Source organism: Aythya marila (genome assembly GCF_965140915.1).
Source record: "Aythya marila genome assembly, chromosome: 1".
NCBI classification, from domain to species: Eukaryota; Metazoa; Chordata; class Aves; order Anseriformes; family Anatidae; genus Aythya; species Aythya marila.
This window is the reverse complement of record NC_139042.1, coordinates 198,482,690-198,502,457: the sequence shown is the minus strand read 5'-3', so window position 1 is coordinate 198,502,457 and position 19,768 is coordinate 198,482,690. Positions and strand designations below refer to the sequence as shown.

General features: G+C 35.8%; 1 protein-coding gene across 1 annotated transcript in view; it reads left to right on the top strand.

Moving 5' to 3' along the window:
- SEMA3A (semaphorin 3A) overlaps positions 1-19,768 on the top strand; it is a 342,073-nt gene that overhangs the window by 82,505 nt on the left and 239,800 nt on the right. The window contains exon 2 of the mRNA XM_082760949.1: positions 12,130-12,200. The gene's annotated coding sequence lies outside the window, so the exon portion shown is untranslated. The remainder of the gene's footprint in view (positions 1-12,129; positions 12,201-19,768) is intronic.

Genomic DNA, 19,768 nt, shown 5'->3' with positions numbered 1-19,768 from the left:
GGCAGAGTAAGGTACCGATGCTTATTTCTTCCATTTTACATAAAATTCAGTCATTCCAGGTGCAAACAAGCTACCTGAATTATAGTTGTCTGCATTTAGTAACAATAGTCCTATCTCAATATTTTACAGGTAGCTGTGCCCACATACAACTGCTGTTATGGCTCTTGACTGACAGCTTGTTTCAGAGTTTAATGTTCTTCTAAGGCCCCATGACTCAAAAGACCTCAAGTAAACTGAGATCTTTTCACGGGGCTCCTTGAAGTCTGAATATCTGACCTTAATTTCCAGGTTGTTGATGAGGATTTCATCACCTCCGTGCATCCACTCTCTGACTATACTCACTTCCAGTCCACAGGTGGCTGTCAAGACTGAGCTGTGTATATTACAGGGTAAGGTGCATAGAGATTTTTATTTTTTTTTTTCCATGGGGGAGAGAAATAAATTACATAGGTGTGTAGTTCTCAGTCTGTGCAGAGATGGAAAGACAGCATGTAAGATTATCTAAAAACAGGGCTGCCATCAGATACGAGTCCATTGCCAGAGCATGTCAGTAAGGATTATTCAGTCTTAGTGCAGCAGTTTGCACAGCTGCTTGGACAAACCGTCTTCCTATCTATGGCTTTTGGGGAGTTGTGGAGAACTCCAGTAGGGAAAATAAACATCTGTGGCACTCAATGAGGAAGTGTACCTCTTGATTAAATTCTCCTGATCTATGCTGAGCTTTGATTTCAGCCTTGATCAGTTGGCTCTGACAGTCTGTGTAGTAGACTGAGAAGCTGATTTTGTTAGGATTCTTCTTTTGGGCAACCTCAGCCCCAGCTGAGATGACATTAGCATCTGAAAGCTAATTTTAAAAATCCAAAGTAAAAGAGATTACCCAACACACTTGCAATAGGGAAGCTCACAATAAAAATGTTTCTTCATGCAGTGCTTGTATTGCCAGTGGCTTTTCAGACCCAGAAGTCATTTATCCTTAAAAGTGTATTCATTGCATAAAAAAAAAGTCAGAAAACAGTTATTTACTGTGTGTCAGCACACAGACCTACATTATACTTCATTTTAATATTCCATTTCTGGTGAATGAGGAAAGAAGTTTATTAAGCATGCCAGGAAGATGCAGTAGAAATACCGGTTCTTCTTGTATTTCAGCCAATAACAGGTTTCAGTAGGGAAAGGTGAATTAAGTCAATCAGCTGTTTACTTTCTGATTCCTTCAGGAGATAGTAAAATGCTACTGTGTGTTAGTGGTTAAGAAGCCAGAAAGTTTGGTATTCAAACAGCATAAAGAACAAGTGGGCCAAGAACCAGACATTGTAGTTTGTTTCCTTATTTTTATATTATCTCTTCTTCTTTGACAACAGCATAGCTACACCCAGAAAAGCAGTAATTATATCCAGAACCCATAGAGGTCCCTCATAACATGAAAATGTTGTGACATCATAGTCCTTGGTTAAGGAAATTATAATGATGGCAAAGATTAAAGCCACAGTGTAAGACAGGCAAGGAAAGAGAAGAGCCTCAGAGGAGAGTTTCTTGCTCAAAAAAGCACGACGCCATTCTGTTTTGAGAGAAAAAAAATTGTTGAAAGGTAAGTCACCTTGATTTTACAATGCTTCTTTGCATGGGGGTGTTGTTGCAAATATTTTTCTGTTGGTGTAGGTTTAAAACCACTCATGGGTAAGGTAGAAGAGAAGAAATAATGAGAAACAAATTCAGTGGAAAAACAAGTGTTGATGGTGTGACTAGGCAATGAAGTAAATTTATGAACTGATTTGATCATAGATATTAGCACCTCCTTTCCTTCAAGTGTGAGTCAGGGTGAACATAAACATCACAGCTATGTGGAAAAACATACTACTGTGAAAAATATATATATATATATATTTTTTTTTTTTTTTGCAAGAGCTTCTATTTCTTTTTTTTTTGATTGTTTTGATACTTTCTAAGCAAAAAAGTGTTTGAAATAGTTGGGCCTTTACTATTCAGAATAGGAGAAGAAATGTATGAGTGCTAAGAACACTCTGTGACACACAAATTTCTAACTGCAGTTCTGTTAAGGATATTAAAGGATCTTTATTATAAAGATCTATATAAAGGATCTTTATATTAAAGACATTATTTTTGTTAAGATACCAGTGAACCATGATCCACTGTTATGAACTCTATAGTGATAAGACAAAAGAAGTTTTTGACTCAAGTTTTACTATTTTTGTTAACATTCTTGGGTTGACCTTGGAAATACTGTTCTTTAGAAAACTTGAAGCAGTCTAATATTTTCACAGGCAAATACACATCTTTTTGGCCTTTCCTATCAAAAAGAAAGACAAAATGAGGAAACACTAGATTGTCTAAGAGAAACATTTGTCAAACATTTCATATCTAGAAATGACACGATGTGACTGTTATTCTAATAGATTATACATAGATTATGTATTCACTTTGCCTTTCATTTTTAAATAAATTTAATTCAGTAAAATTCAAACAGTGGTGACCACTGATCATTATGTTATCAGTTCTTCTGTCAAATCTTAGCTTTTCTTTGTTGCAGCCATGGGTTCACTCCTTTGTGCAATATAACAATCTCATTTTTGTAAGTTCATTGAAGCCGGCAGATAACTAAGAGAGCTTGAATTCCAAGGCAGAGTCAAAATTTACTTTATACCCATGACTAATGTCAAACCTGAACTGTATCTAGTAGAAATATTGAGTAACCTCATGTTAATCTTTCTGATGCCATCTATGGCTAGCTATAATAGCTGAGGTCAGATCACTATCCCTGATGTGATATATATCCTCCTCCTACAGAGTTTTCTTTGGTAAAGATCTATAGTGAGGAAGAACCCTCACCTCTAGTTCAGGCTGGCCTGGTACAATGAAGTTAAAAAACATTTTACACACCCTGTCAATTAAAAGTCCTTGACTCATGTCTGCAGGAATTTAACAGAGCTTAATTATTAAATTGGTGGATTTTTTTTGTTTGTTTGTTTTTCAAGATGCTTTTAATCTATTTATATATTCTAAGGTTTTCTTAATCAACCAATTTTTAAAACATAAAAAGTAGATAGGCATGTGGGTAGCAGAACATGCAACCGAAAATTTTTAGACAGATCTTTAAGATAACTTAAACTGTGTAAGGACTTCCCCCAAACTGTTTTCTTAGAAAGAGAACAAGCAGACACAGCTATGACTAGATTTTTCTTCATGAGAGCAGAAAATTGCATGGTGTAAATATTGTTTTTATTGTACAGATCTGCTGTAACGAAGAAAAATGCATGCAATATTACATTTTCTCTACTATAAAATGAAAAAAAAAAAAAAGAAGTTACTATAAAAAAGTCTAATCCCTTGCCTGTGTAGTATAAACCTAAAGCAATGGTAATCAACCTTGATGCGTGACTAAGGCACACATCTGTCTATATGATTTATGACAGAGCACAATCAGAGAATAAACTGTTTTTTGTTTTGTTTTGTTTTGTTTTTTTACAAAAAGAAATACAGTTCCCTGTAAGATGATATTTTGCTCTACAATGAAGCATAGCACTTCTTATTTTCATATTTTCTTTTCCCCTAGGCTTTCTAAGAGCTATACATCTACATGATTTGGTTTCTTAGCAGTCATTATAGAAATCCTTATCACCCTCTCCTGTGCAGAGGATCAGAGTTATTCACGATGTCAGAGAAATGGTTTAATCTGTTTTATTTTTTATGAAGGAACAAAAGCCTTCCTAATAATAATAATAATTTTAAATAAACATCATTTTAATAATCGTAAATAAACAATTGTATTTTTTCCTTTTTTTTAAAAAAAAATCTGTACAACAGATGAGTATATATAAACAGAGCAAAATTTATTTTTTAAATGAACTTTAATTTTCAACAACACATTTCTTATGGATAATAAGAACTGCTACTTCATGTCTATTTCTGTAGTCAAGAGATATAGTGAAGATAGCATGAACAGTTTCGCTACTGGAATTCAATGGAGATTCTCTAATTAATATGAGCTACTGAATAATCACCAGGAGATCACTTTTCCTTGATACAGGCTGTAAGCTTTCAGGTGAGTCTTCATATTTCTTTCTCCAAAGGGTGTATTTATAAGCACAATATTACTTGAGTCAAAACAGAAGGTCTTGAAAGGTTTGCACTGAAGTCAGTGACAAGATTTCCACTGACTTCAAGTGTATATTGCTAGGTTATTTAAGACTTGATGTTTTCAGATGGCCTGGAGTCTTTATTACTGCATTTCAATGAAGGTCAAGGTTATTGAACACCAATTAGGTGTTCTAATGTGCAGGGTATGATAGAACTTGGTAGCAGAATATTTTACTGAATTAAAAACAAACAAACAAAAAACACTCATCGAAGACCTTAAAATAGGTCTCCACTGTTGGTCTTTATTTACACAGTTGTAATGAATCACTTTCAAAGGTATATCTCACCAAGTCAGTTTATGCTACTGGTGCTGGCTGGACCTGCCAACCTAGCTGGCAAGAAGTATTACATAAGAGTCTTCAGTGTAAAATTTCTGGATCCCTGCCTCAGGGAGGAAGCAAACTCTGCTTATGTATTTCTCACATTTAATGACCTTTACAGAAGGAAATTGCATGTCCTGTGACATCTATCTGCAGGAAAGCTGACTTAATAAAGAAAAGGAAGGTCTTGCATCAGTGAGAACAGAGCAGTCAATTAGTAATTTTACAGTCATGCCAAAGTTATGTAGTGATGTTTATGCAACAGTCTATTTAGATGGGCCTAGAGGAAGTTCAACACAAGTAGGAGGCATGGGAGATGGATTCATTCACTGTCTTTGCTTTAAGTCAAATACCTTATAGTCAAATACCTTATATGTTATGTTAATCTACAGTTATATCTGCTACTGCATCTCCGTCACTCATCCTGGAACCTTAATCACACGGTGATCAGAACTGTCATAAACAATTTTGCATATGGAAGAAATGTAGCTACTCCATTTCATGGAATTTTGTTGGGAAGGCATAAACCAAAAGAGATCAAACGGAATATTTATTATGATGAATGATTTGTCTAATTACAGAATAAAACAAATGTTAAAAGACCTGAGCAGAGCCAATAAAAGATACCAGTTGAGAAACTACTCTCTATTGTTAAAATCTGCAATATTCACTAGCAGGATGTTTTTACTATTTTTCTTCTTCCAAATTACAGTATTTGCCAGGGTATTCTAATAGAGTGAAATTCATACTAGGATGACAAAATAACTCTGTCATTCATGCCATTATTTCTCTCTCAAATAGCAGAAAATGTAATCTCTCCATCTTAAAAACATCTGAAATGGATATATATATATATATATATATATGTGTGTGTGTGTGTGTGTGTGTGTGTATAGGAAAGATATAGACAAAGACAGTAGTGCATAGATGAAAAAAGACAAAAGATAATAATTTTAAAATATGGATCAGACAAAGGATACCTGATAATGGAAAGTACTGAAATGATCAAGTGTAAGTCTGGGCTCCTGTTAATGCCAGAGTGATTTAATATTAAATATTTTGGAGATCTCTTCTCAAGGGTAAAAGCATGTTCCAAAACCTATTACATTTAATTTAGTATTTGCTGATACAAGAATCTTTCAATTGTTCCCCACTTTCTTGCTTCAGCCAGTACAGGGAACAAAACTTATCATTATGTTTGCTTCAGAGCTGATTTCAGAAATTTACAGTATTTTCCCACATCAGCCTGGGGAGAACACAATATATGTCCCATTGGACTCAAACTCAGCATCTTACTCTCATGCCTTTGGACCTCTAAGGTAGCCCTCAGTTACTTTTTTTTTTTTTTTTCCTAATGTCTCTAGCATGTAAAACTGATTTTATTTTCTTAGAAGACCACCCATTAGGTTTTCCCCTTCACTTTTCCAAAGCTGTTTCTCATTGGGAATAATGTGTTTTCCCTTATACGTACCAGCCAGGAAAGGCTTTCATTAATATGTCTAGTACTGAAAATGTCTGTGTTCATTTTCACAAATAATTTCAAAGACAGTGAAATGTTTCTACATCTCTTTCCCTGTTGGTGGTATTCCAAAATGTTAAACACACACAATAATATGTGTAATATAGCTTCTGATAATGTTTATGACAACTGGAGACAATTAAACCCAACTGTCAAGAATTGGATGTACTTCATCAGAAGCTTTGACTGTCTGTGAGTTCAATTTTGAAAAGTCACATTTGCACAGATGCACCTTTGGAGATGATTGGGAAGTAAAAAATATATATACAGTAACTTATACCATTTCTCCACTAAAAGAATGCTGTTCTCTCAAATGTTATCACTCATCATACAATTATTCTGTCTGGGATAAAATTTATCTCTGCAGAACACAAAAGTATGTTTTACATAGCATCTACATCCTGCTCCGGCTTTATCTCAAGAATTTGTGATGAACAGTCTTAACAATGTGGCAAAGCAAATCATCACCTTTTAGGACTACTAGCTTAGTATACTTGATGATATGTTGTGATAGGACTCTTAACTCAGGCAAAGTTTTGTGATGAACCTAACTTTTTCTTAGAGTGAATTAAAATAAATAAATAAATAAATAAATAAAATAAAAGCTCCAAACCCAGACAAAGGTCAGAGATCTTAAGTGAATTAAATTAAAGTAAGATCATTTGAATTCTCCCCCCTTCCCACTGTATCTTTCAGATCAAGTTTCTGTTCCCAGTCAGCACACATGTTAGCTGGAACAATCTCCTTTTCCATTGCTTTCTGGGTTTGCTACCTGCTTTTCTCTGTCCGCTCATGCCACATACTTAGCCTCCCTTTTTTTCACTTACCTCAGCCACTCTCAGCTGGTGGCATAAATATAGACATCCTCATCTCAAGGAAATAAAAGCCTTCCTTCCAGAGGATCCTCTCTCATCTTCAGCTCAGTAGTTCACACAATGTGAGCTCATGGGATCTTTTCTTACCTATATCACTAAGACTCTTTTTTTTTTTTTTTTTTTTTTTTTTTTATCATGTATTGTATATAAAATATAATGAGCATGCAGTCAAAACAAAAGCAACATCAACAACAGAAACCTAAACATGGGAGAGATGCTTGATGTGAATTTATTTCAAATCTGTGTAGGTCCATTAAACAAAATAGCCTCCCAGACTAACACTTCATATGTGGAGTTTTCCACAGACAAAATGTATGTTAAAAAGTGTTCATAAAATGTATACTTCTTTTAAAATTGCTATGTCTTCAAAAGCTTATGGCTCAAAGTTCTATTTCTAAATAGGACTTTAAAGTGAATAGAAGCTAATCATATCCACATAAGGCACCTGCTCCCTTTCCTTTTGACCTGTAAGAAATAATAAAATGAGCAGATTTTCCTTTTTGTTTTTTTTTTTTTTTTTTTCTGTTTTAATAATAGGACACTTAACAGGGTGGTCTGTGCCTTTCAGTCCTATAGCAGTTGTTCAGAGAGCGAGAAGGTGGGGCTCGACTCCACTGCCCATATTCGATTATCAGAGCCAGCTGGAAAGGGGTCAAATGGTGCCTATAAAGGATTGAGAAATGTCAGCTGTAAAAAATAGCAGGAGGTAGTTTGGCTCCTGTGATTGGTCTTGAAGTAGTAGCAGAAGACTAAAAGAAAAAGCAGTAAAGATCCTACAAGTTGTTTAGTAAAGAAGATTAATTTTCTTTTCTGCATGTGTGTATATGTATGTACATGTGGGTGGGTTGGTCAATCAGTCTTTGAGACTCTGGGTTTCAGCCATAAAACATTTGCATAAGGAAAATGTCTGAAAGAGGTACAAGAATGCTGTCTGTCCCTTCTTGCCTAGAAAAGCAGACCAATTAAAATGCTTAAAATCTGTGGTGCTCGTTCTACTTATGACTGCAAGGTTTGGAATGGACTTCACATGCATAAGGAAAAAAAAAAAAAAAAAAAGCATGCACCTGCAGTAGGAATTTCAGAAGGGATTAATAACTTTGGGTGCTTAAACTTTTGATGCCCCTCCTGAAAATCTTAAAACCTGATTTCTTCCCCCCCCTTCTTCTGGTGTTTGTTCTACAATGCGAGAAAGTAAGCTTAAAAAAGCAAAAACTTTGACATTAAATCATTTAATTCATACTTTTGTAGCTTAGAGAAAAGCTCTGTATCTTTTCTACATATGATGCTAAACAGCTTAGTCTTTTTAACAGAATTTTAATTAGGAACTTCTATGCAGAATGCTGTTCTGTGCAGATGATAAAACTACAAAAATACAGTTGTTTCTGTATCTCTTGGAAGTGTTGATAGACGTTCAACAGAAGTGTTTTGAGAACAATATGTTAATATCACTCTAATTCTCCCATAACTAAGAGTATTTTCTTCAGCTGTTGTACATTAAAGGCACTAGTTTAGTGGCGTGCATATGCTTCACATGAAATAGAGAAAATATCAGACTTAAATAAATCTGATTTTTAGAACATTTTCATTTATAGCCCAGAGAGGACTGGATTAGTAGGATATTCACAGGGCTAGTGTAATGATTACTAAGGCTTTAGGGGAGCTGGAACACTAATTTGTTTTGTACTCTTAGGATACTCTCAGTTATTTTCCCAAGTAATCAATTAGGATCAGATTAAGAAAAGATAGAATCCGTAGAAGTACCTTTTCTGAATTCTTCCTCTGTTCGCTTTTATTATATTTTATGTTGTTATTCTACCTAGCTCTGAGTGTACATCAAGTTTAGTTCTTGCTTTCGTAGCTCCTTGAAGTAATACACGTGTCTTCTAATTACTTCCCTGGACTTTGTTCAGATTTTAACACAAGAGAGATAAGGTCTGAATTTTTCCTTTAGCCTGACAAGAACAGTAGCAGGGTTGGGGAAGAATCATAGAATGGTTTGGGTTGGAAGGAACCTAGGTCCAACTCCCGAAGTGTATCCCTAGATGGCAAATTAGACAACAGCTATTGTATCATTTAGGGGCGGGGAAGTTAAGGGAAAACCTTAAAATGTTGTTCTCTTTAGCTGATAATGTATTTAATCTTACTTCACTGACAGTTTAGGTTACAGAAGATCAACACTTGTATTTCTGAGATATTAAAACCTTTTTTTAATTATTTTTTTTTCCTAATTACTTTAATCACGGAATCACCTAGGTTGGAAGAGACCTCCAAGATCACCTAGTCCAACCTCTGTATTAGTGACCTAACACTAACCAGTCCTCCATTATAAGATATCACAAAGCTCTACACCTAAAAGTTTTTTAAAGACCTCCAGGGATGGTGACTCCACCACTTCCCTGGGCAGCCCATTCCAATGTCTAACAACCCTTTTGGTAAAGAAGTTCTTCCTAACATCCAACCTAAAGCTCCCCTGGTGCAACTTCAGCTCATTCCCCCGCATCCTTTTGCCAGGCACGTGGGAGAATAGACCAATCCCCACCTCGCTACAACCTCCTTTAAGGTACCTATAGTGAACAATAAGGTTGCCCCTGAGCCTCCTTTTCTCCAGGTTGAACAAACCCAGCTCCCTCAGCAGCTCCTCGTAAGACTCATTCTCCAGACCCCTCACCAGCTTTGTTGCCCTTCTCTGGACTTGCTTGAGCACCTCAATGTCCTTCTTGTAGTGAGGGGCCTAAAATCGAACATAGTGCTCGAGGTACACCAGATACAGGGGGACAATCACTTCCCTAGCCCTGCTAGCCACACTGCTTCTTATACAAGCCAGGATGCTGTTGGCCTTCTTGGCCACCTGAGCACACTGCTGGCTCATATTCAGCCGACTATCAACCAATACTCCCAGGTCCTTCTCCACCAGGCAGCTTTCCAAACACTCATCTTGCAGCCTGTAGCTCTGCTTGGGGTTGTTGTGCCCCAGGTGCAGCACCCGGCACTTGGCCTTGTTGATCTTCATACAGTTGGCCTCAGTTCTTCTGTCCAGCCTTTCCAGATCCTCCTGCAGAGCCTTCTTACCCTTGAGCAGATCAACACACGCACCTAACTTAGTGTCATCTGCGAATTTACTGAGGGTGCACTTGATCCCCTCATCCAGATCATCGATAAAGATATTAAAGAGGACTGGCCCCAATACTGAGCCCTGGGGGATGCCACTAGTGACTGGCCTCCAGCTGGATTTGACTCCATTCACAACTCTTTGGGCCCGGCTATCCAGCCAGTTTTTAACCCAACAAAGTGTATGCCAGTCTAAGCCATGAGCAGCCAGTTTTTTGAGGAGAATGTTGTGGGGAGTGGTGTCAAAGGCCTTACTGAAGTCAAGGTAGACCACATCCACTGTGCATGTTGTCTTAAGTTTGACAGGTGACGTGGGAAAGTTCACAATACTGGTTTATTCCACTGAATGGGGTTAAGTTTGCATCTTTTTAAATCTGGAGGGTAGACTGTCTTTCAACAAACTTTTTTGTAATACATTTCTATAAGGAAAGAAACCTGTAATCTCATTTACCATTATAAAAAAAAAAAAAAAAAGGACAAAAACAAAAACACTGTTCATCCTGTGTCAATCACTTTTACAAGGTCTGAGCACCTCAATAGAGCTGTAAGTCATGATCCAAATACAGAAACTGTTTTTTTTTTCTTTTCTATAGTTATACTTATATGTAACAAGACTTATATGTAACAAGCAAAACATAGCATAATTTTACATGAGAATATTACTAACTGATTTGCCAAGGAATGTTAGGTATTGTGAAAGCACATATAAAATACAAGATGTATTCTCCAAATCCGTAGGATCCCAGAGTATCTGTCATAAGGAATTTAACAGCGTTAACCATCACAGTACATGTGTTCCAAAGAGAAATCTTAAATTTGAGATGTTCAGTAAAATGGACCGACTGCAGATAAAGCTGGTTTTAGTTCCAATTGGACTTGATCTTTCATGGATGAATTCCATGCAGAAAGCTTTGAAAAGTCTGTTCGTAGCTTTTTCCCTTTCCTTCCCCAACACCTTCTCTCTTTAGCACCTCTTGGTGCAAGAGTGTATTCAAGGTCTCGGGGCAGGAAAGTGCAGCCCAGGGTGTTTGTACTCATGTGATGCACATCAGGCAGTGGTAACTTTGTCAAATTGCCAGTGGAATTTATGCACCAGTGCCTGGAAGGTCCATTTACATGAGCAGTGTTCTCAATAGTGAGTTGTAGAAAGTCTTAAATATTTTTCATTTAGCTTGTTTTCTTGCAGCTTTTCAGGAAAGAAGGAGGGGGAGGGGGTTGAATAGATGGAGAGGAGGAAATTCATACAGTCTGAAGTTAGTGTAGGAAGGTGAAATGTTTTTTCCAATGAAGGGAGCAAGGCTCTGTTAGAGTTTGAAGTTAGGTGATCTCAGCTACTCCATTATGAGCCTGACATTCTGATCAATTTTCCTTGGCTGCAGCTAGCCTTTGTGAATACCCACATATGTGTCTGAGTAGACCTGTGAGGCCAAAAAGTGCATAGTTCTTATGTCTAGCTTCTAGGCATGGGCAACGTGATATCTGTGTTACAGCACTCTGGCTAATGTCAGATCAGGTTCCCTGGCATGTACTCTTGCTTGCTGCTTTTTTGCCATAGGGTTGTACACGCAGTGCTCCACACCTGTGCTATATGATATTCCTATAGCACTGCAACACTGAATGTCCTCTCTTCAAATAATTATTATCCCCCTCCCCTTTTCCTATTGAAGATTAACTGAGTGGGCTAAAGCATGCTATAATGTTTCAAAAATTGAAAACAATTTGGTTCAATGTCTTGTGACTAGGCTTTCCTTTATATGCAGATGTAACTTCATTCCAATAAAAATAGATGCATATGGAGGCGTTGTTTTGGTTTGTTTTTTTGTTTTTGTTTTTGTTTTTTTCTATTAATGAGACAATCCTAACAAACTGCAGTTGCAAACCAATATAACTTCATTTCATTACAGCAAAGACTTCTATTTTATACAAGGGCAATACGACTGTGTTTCATCATAAGCCTCCTGCCATGCACTTTCCTAAATCATACTTTCCTAAATCATACTGAATTTAGAATGTTCTTGTTATATAAACAAGGCTTTGAATACTTTAAAGCAAAGTTCTGGTATTTTTCCTATTTATTTTTCAAAACATATAGGTAGACCTTTATGTTTTATCTGTCAATTAGTTTTTAAAATATAAAATTGTTTTCCTTTAGGAGTATCAAAGAAAACATCAATCAAACCAGATCATTCTGCTTTGACCATTAAGCACTTATTGTTGTGTGAGGTAAGTTCTTTTTTTTTTTTTTTTTTTTTTTTTAAGTTGTTTCTTTAAAATATTTTTATTTTTTATAGCCATATAGCCATTCTGTGTGAAATTACTATGTTGCTTAAAGATCCTAACACTTTGAAATTTATGCACAGGATTTGAATGTTACCTTTGATTATTTTGCTGTTAAAACCTCAGCTATATGTTCATGTAGACACAGCTGATTTGATGGACACAGATAGACACCATGGCTATATTAAGGCATAGGTGCAGTCCATGATGTGCCCTACATTTCTGGCCTTGTATGTGACCTGACAATATTGCTTATTGACAATATTGCCTGCTTATTGAGGCAAGACCTGTCTGATTAGGATTGCTTCTGAATACTTTGCTTTTCTTTGGGGAATTTCAGTTGGTAGGCATACCATCTTGCAAACTGGGTGTAAAGGCTATGATACCCCTGCTTCAGGGTTCTGGACATGGCCAGAGAATGCCATGTAGCATTTGTTGAGATGTGCAGACAGTAGGTACGTTTCAGCTTTGGTCTATAACTGCAGTTGCAGTGAAAATGCTATTGTCACACCCAATAGAACTTTTGTGCAAGGGAAGCAACATTTTCAAGAGTTTGCTCTTTCAAGTTAAGCTCTTGGATGTCTGAAATAATTTCAGGTGTAAGAACTCAGATACCACACCTATGATTCATTTGAGAAGCAAAAACTTTGAAGGTGGAAACTTCAAATAGGAATGGAAAACCATAAGCCTTTTAATACCCTCACAAAACCTGTATTTACCTGGAGATTCATTACTGAGTACTATTGGAATTTTTAATATTCCCATTGTTATAGGAATTGTGGCCAATTATGTGGTAATTTTTACTTGTGTAGACCCTAAAGTACTTTTGATCACTAATCATTTAGGTTCTTCTCAAAAAGATAGGCTTTCAGTACTAGTTTCATTTAGATACTCTGAGATATTTTCTCAGTCACTATTTTCAGTCACTATGCAAATGAAACCTAAAGCTAGATGATATGAATATTTGTTTGGAGTCATGTCTTTGCGATACATGCTTTGACAAAAGGCCTAAAGCACTTCCTTTCTTGAAGAATTTTGTTTGTCACTCTATGTATCAGCTGCTGCACATGGAGCAAAGTGCACAAAGGTTTTCTCATAGTCCTGTCCTTTTTGCCTGGAGTTACAGTCACAGAGGGGGAAAAAGGAGGGGAGATTTCTCACTCCTTTGCACAGCCAAGAAATAGCTATGATAATTTAGCCCTTAGTGTTTAAGTCATGGTCTAATGCTGCTGAATCTAACTGAGCTTGGCATCATTTGAAGGAGCTTGCTGAAGTGTAAAAGACACTGAAGTGGCTATGATTAAAAAGTACTGAAAAATTATAGACCACACTGCAAGAGGCTCTTATTCAGGTGGATGAGGTCAAGGCAGGTTAACACACAAGGAGTGCTGTTGCAGTTGATGCTTGTGTACCTCAGGCAAAGATATATTAAGAATTGTTTCATTGAGTGTATCCTTTCACATTACTGACAAGACTACAATTGGTAAAACACATTTTAGAATCATAAAATTTATTCTTGCTGTTCATGTTTTTAGAAGGCGTTATGCATTGGCAGGAGTCCCTCCCTCTGTACTCTCTCCCTTTGATGTCCGTTTTTTATTCCTTGCTGAGAACCTGGGCAATAAGAGAAGGAAAATAGAGTATGGGGTATCTGATGTGACCCAACAGAAAACTCAGGTGACTGAAGTTCTAAGGATATGATAAAATTTAGGGAGGCTTCTGCTTTCTTGAGCACCTGTTCCCATATCTTAATATATACATATCTTTTTGTACCTATAAGAAATGCAAAATAAGGGTTTTACTGAGGGTTCATTTAAAAGTAAAAACAGCAAGTGGTGAACTTCCAAGTTAACTGCATGCTTCAGGATGGGATGAATGTTATTTTCAACACTGATTGACCCCAGTGTATAAAGATAAATATTTTTTGATACTCAGTAATATTTTAGTCCCATTGTCATGGCTGTATCCCAGACTATACATGAAAGCTAAGTATCTGTTTTCTTTTTTTGGCATACAATGATCTCCCAATTTTTCCAATCTAAATTGCCCCCCAGGGCACTGATAAAACAAGTCATGGCTCATAAAGTAAATTTCCTGTGTACTAATTGAAAATGGTTTCAAATTTATTAGGGCTTCAATCATCTTCCCAATATCTGATGCTTGTGTTCCCAGTAGCCAACATGACTATTAATATATTTACCTGAAAGATATTAAAAATAGTCTTCAGGTATTTTTAAAGGGAATGGAGGGGGAAAAAAATAACAACACCAAGAAAAAATATTTCATATAGTTGAATGTGGTTTAAAACAACATCTGAAACTGAGTGTTCATGAAATAACTGTCCTATATATGTTCCCAAACACTGTCTTTAATGTATGATCTATGAGAATTTGCTGGTAGCACCAGTTCAAAATGGTAGAAAAGTCATAGAAGCAAGGACATTGGTTTCTCCTGCCTTGATAAGTTTGTCTTTGTCCTTTATAAGCTACAGGAGACAGAGGGAAAGGGCTGTTGAAATGTTCTGGCTTTCTCTGCTTCCCAACTACACCACAAAGTGTAAGTGCTATGTAAACCATCCCCCAAAACCCACAGAGAGTCTGCCTTCTGCTCAGTGCTTCCTCTCTCCAAAATACTGTACTGGGAGGGAGGTCACTTGTCAGATTTCCTGGCACTGCATTTCATAGCATTTCATAGTTCCTTTAGCAAGAGAACCGCAACCTCTTGTGCAGACTGAATTGATAATATGACAAAAGCATTTGGCCTCCATGTGGATGAGGACTGACTGAAAAATTAAAACTCTGGTTTCTGAAAGATTTTAGGGTTAAGGAATTTGTTTTATATTCTTCATTGTGTTAATAAATTGTATATTAAAAAAAAAAAAAAAGTAGGAAAAAAATCTCATTTTTCTAATCATGCTGATATGTTGTGAATGCTCAAGGATAGATCAATAGTTATGACTCTCACCTGTAATTAAAAAGCAAAAACAAACCAAAACCTTTTTACTCTTGTGTCTCAGGCAAATCCTAGGATAAAACCAGTCTCTTTTCATTGTTTTTGTTGCAACTGTTTAGTTTTGTGAAAATACTTAAACATTGGGCCAGAGTCTGGCTGGCTTGGATGGGATAAAGGAAAGAAGTTTCTATAGAGAATGATTCAATATCTCAAAAGATGTAGAAGACTGACTGCAGTTTTATTTTATTTTTCCTTCTTTGGTTCAAGGTAATCACTAAAAAAGGGAATGGTGGAAAGTTCTGTCTGTGAAGCATCTCCAAGGATGATGCTCTTTGTGCTTGGAGACATATTCTTCGAGAGACACAGTCTTTATTATTGTTGTTCCATGCATACAAATTATTTTCACTGGACCATACATAACATTCATGCATAAATTCCATGCTCTCATGTTTTGTCTAAGTAAAAGTAGAGTCAAGACAGTTGGGATATTCCATGAAGGATCTATCTGCAAAAGATTTCAAATAAAAATGTTATTGAAAATTATTAGTTTTCACTAGAGAGAAAATAAAATAATCTGACAATTATAATTTTTGGACAGAAAAAGACCATTTTGGAGAACTCCCAACCAGTTATAATGTAGATGGCCTTTGTTTGTATGTGCCCTGAAAATCATGGTGCAAAACAGCAATCCTAGGTTGATGACTTCTAGTGCTGACAATTGTTTGTACGTGCTGCTGTACCTACCATATCTTTTGCACCACTACTTTTCTCATCTCAACACAAGAAGCTGTACTCAAAATCTCCAATTTCTGTTTTATTTAGCTCCAAACCTAAATGCCATGGTTTGAGCTTCTTTCTGTTTTCAGAGATATATTCTCAACTAGTATATCTAGGGGGACTACAATAATATTTGCTAGCTATTCTGTCCAGCCACAGTTTCTCTGTCAAGTCTCATGTTCATGGCAAAGACAACAGAAGACCAGATGAGCAACAGTTGCAATGCTATAAACTAATTCCCAGATGCAGAAAAGACTTGTTGTAATGGCTGTATTGTACATATGGAAATTAAGTCTAAACATACTGCAATCCCCATACACTCGTGAGCCAATTAAAATGTCAGTCATGGCAGCAACATATTAGATACTGTGTTTCTCCTTCTGTTCTCTGTATTCCTATTTTTTTGATATATTCATGATTTATTGAAAGAACAAAAATATAACATAGATATTTCTCCATCATTTGCTTCCTGTTATGCTTAAGGCAATTCTAAACATAATCTCAATCACTGAGATATAAAATGAACTTCAGTAATTCTAATTTCTTTCAAATTATTCTAAGCAGTAGTTGCACTTTTTCAGTCTTTCAGATTAATACTGTCCTATAAATCTGTAATGGATAATTTGACATTTTACAAATGTTAGAATATAAAGTCTGTGTTTTATGCAGATATATTTTTTTTTCTTGTCAGGATTGTACTCCAGAAAGATGGAGTACAGTATCATGATGTGATTATAAAATCTGTCAATAGTCTGATATCTCTAATGGAAAAAGTCTTGCTACCCATTCTGTACTTTCTGCTAGATATGAGCCTAGATTTGATGTTCAAGCAAAAATCATTTTATGACAGCTTATACAGAAACGAGAACAGGTCTGATTTTCAGGTTTCTTTCACATTACTATGAGAGAATAAAAGCTTCAAAGTAAATAAGTTACATTTTTTGACCATTTACAGTGTTTGAAGAGTGTAAAGCATTTTTTTTTTTTGTTATTTTTGTTTGTTTCTTTAATTTTACTTTGAAAATCTAGATCATAAAAACTGAGTCTTCTAATAGAGGTTATTATATACTCATTAAGGAAAGTAGAAGTTTCACTTCTGTTTAAATGTTCCATTTCTTCATTATCTTTCCTCCTACAAAGGAGGTAAAAGGAGGAGAACATTATTTTGGAGAGCAATGAGGTTGTAAGAAGAAAGTGTCAGAATTACTTACCTACATAGTAATATTCCTTGATGAGCAGGGCTGTTGTATTTAGACTGCTATCTTACAGTGAAGTTTACCTTTATCAATGAGAGGTGGGTTTTTTTGTTTGTTTGTTGTTATTGTTGTTTTGTTTCATTTTGTTTTCAGTTGTTTTGTTTGTTTTTGTCTGGAGGAGAGAAATATTCTTGCACCAAACCCATCGTGTCATTTACCCAACATGTAAGTTATAGAAAATGCTGGAACTGAATGGTTTTCTTACGCTGAAGACTCAGTGACTTCTGTTTCTGAGGTTTCCACCATTTCCATTTCAAATTTTGATGCTTTGTATTTGGGTTACAAAATGCTGTCAAATATCTGCCAGTCCTTACACATTGTGCATCTAAAGTACTGTCTTCTCCATGCAGAGTTTTTGATAAGCCAATACAAATAGGAAAAATAATAGATTGTAAGAAAAATACTGTATTTGTGCATAGGATTATTTATTTTGGCTAGTGATCAGAAAACTGAAAAGAAAAAAAAAAAAAAGTAGTATGTACAGGGAAAGTGAGGTCATTGATTTCCCTCTCCCCTTCAATATCTTATCTTTGAATTAGTTCACTGATTTTCAAATGGGTATTTGCAAAAGCAACCACATACATTATGTATAATCTTTCTTATGAAGTATGTCATTGTGCAACCCCTTTTGAGCTAAGGTGATCCTGGGGGTTTTGGCCAGGGGTCCCTTATTTATTTTGTCTTTCCTTACTTTGTTGCTTTTCTCCTTGTTCCAGCTGAGTGCCGCTGTTTGTTTAGGTCACATGATTGGGCTACAATTTTAGGCCTAATTATGATATTTTTATCTTTGGCCAAGACTTGAGAAATAGTAATAAGAGATGATTTTAAAGCTCCAGATCAATATCTTTTGTACCACCAGAGCCCTTTGTACTTGTTGGAAAACAATGACAAGTCCTTAGTGTACCTGAGGTACACTCTTCCTACTTCTGATTATTCGTTTACCACATTTGGTTACTTTCTTGATGGTCCTATCTGAAGCATTTACAATAGACTAAATCTCATTTCTGAAGACTCCTTGAAATGGGATGGGAAAATTACAATGACACTGAGCATTCTCAGTAGCAGATGAGTTTGCTTTCATGGGTTTGGTCTCTAGTATTGTTTATAATTCAATTACTCTTAATATTATAAGATTCATTGAAAGAAAACTCCTGTTAAGATAAATAAAGAATAGAGTTTATCCCCATATATCATAGAAAAATAGGTAGACACCACTTCAAAAGATTTTAGTATTTGGAAGCAACATTTAAGAATATTAAAAATTGCTCTGAGTTCAGTTCCTTAAGCACTTCTATTTCTTTCAGCAGGGGGCCAAATATTTTGGAATTTGAGTTGCATACTAATACTGTTTAGAGAACTCATAAGAAAATAAGCTATACCTTACCCTATTACTTTAGAGCTCTCCCAGAACATTTTCCCCAATGGCGAAAAAAGCAAACAAACAAGAGAAAAAAAAATAATCCATATAACTTTCAAAATAGCATAGCATATTTTAAAGATAAATTAGACACAAATGAAAATGGATAAAATAACTAAAGAAAAAACTATATATTCCAATTTATAACTTAAATGTCTAAAAAGTTGCTCAGATTAACTTCTAGATTTATTGCTGTATTGTGTTTCCTTTTGTTTCTGCATTCCTATGCTAGGAGTTAGGCCTGAGAGAGGGGAAAGCTATACTTTTAGCCTAGCCAGGAGCTAAATAGCTATCAGTCTATCTGAACATTCCTCCTTTGTTGAAGGCAAACCTCACTCTAATAGAAAATCACAGCTATGTCCCAGGACAATGCTACTTCAAAGGTCAATACATCATTAATATGTAAACTTCAGGGACATAGTAAAAATGACATTTGAAACCATAAACCACAATGTTGCCTTGGGATTTTTATTTTGTTTATTTATTTAGCATGTAACCAAGATGAACTGGAAAGAGTCATACAATTAGAAATGAAATAGGGACTCAACAAAGAAATTAAGAGAGAAATTTACAAAGGGGAGAAAAAGTAAAGCAGTTAATGCAAAGAAAAAATGTTTCTAAAAAGCCAAAAGAACATAGTTGCTATCCTGCTCTCAATATATGGTAGCTTAATTCAAGTGGGAAATATAGGTTTTTAGGAATGTCAGCATGAAGATAAACATCACACTAGTAGGTCAAAGGGTTGGAGAAGAGGATATGTTCACCACATTTTCTGGCTTTCTGCCCTACCTATGAAGCTGAGCATAGTTGTACAACAAGTTATATGTGGTTATGATAATCATATTTAGAGACATATTGACTATTTTGTTATTAAAAACAGTACATGTGTATCTCTCCAGGAGCAAATGCAGATTTGCCTCTAAGCCAGCTGACACACCAGAATGGAAACCTGGACTGTCCCTTACTCAGCTGCACAGAGATTCTTCTTTCACTACCTTCTATTTTGAGTCAGTGTAGGATGAACTTAACAGTTACTTAATTTGTGCTGACTGCTTTGAAGAACAACCTGGATAAACTGTATGATTTTTGGACAGGTCTTCATCATTTTTTAA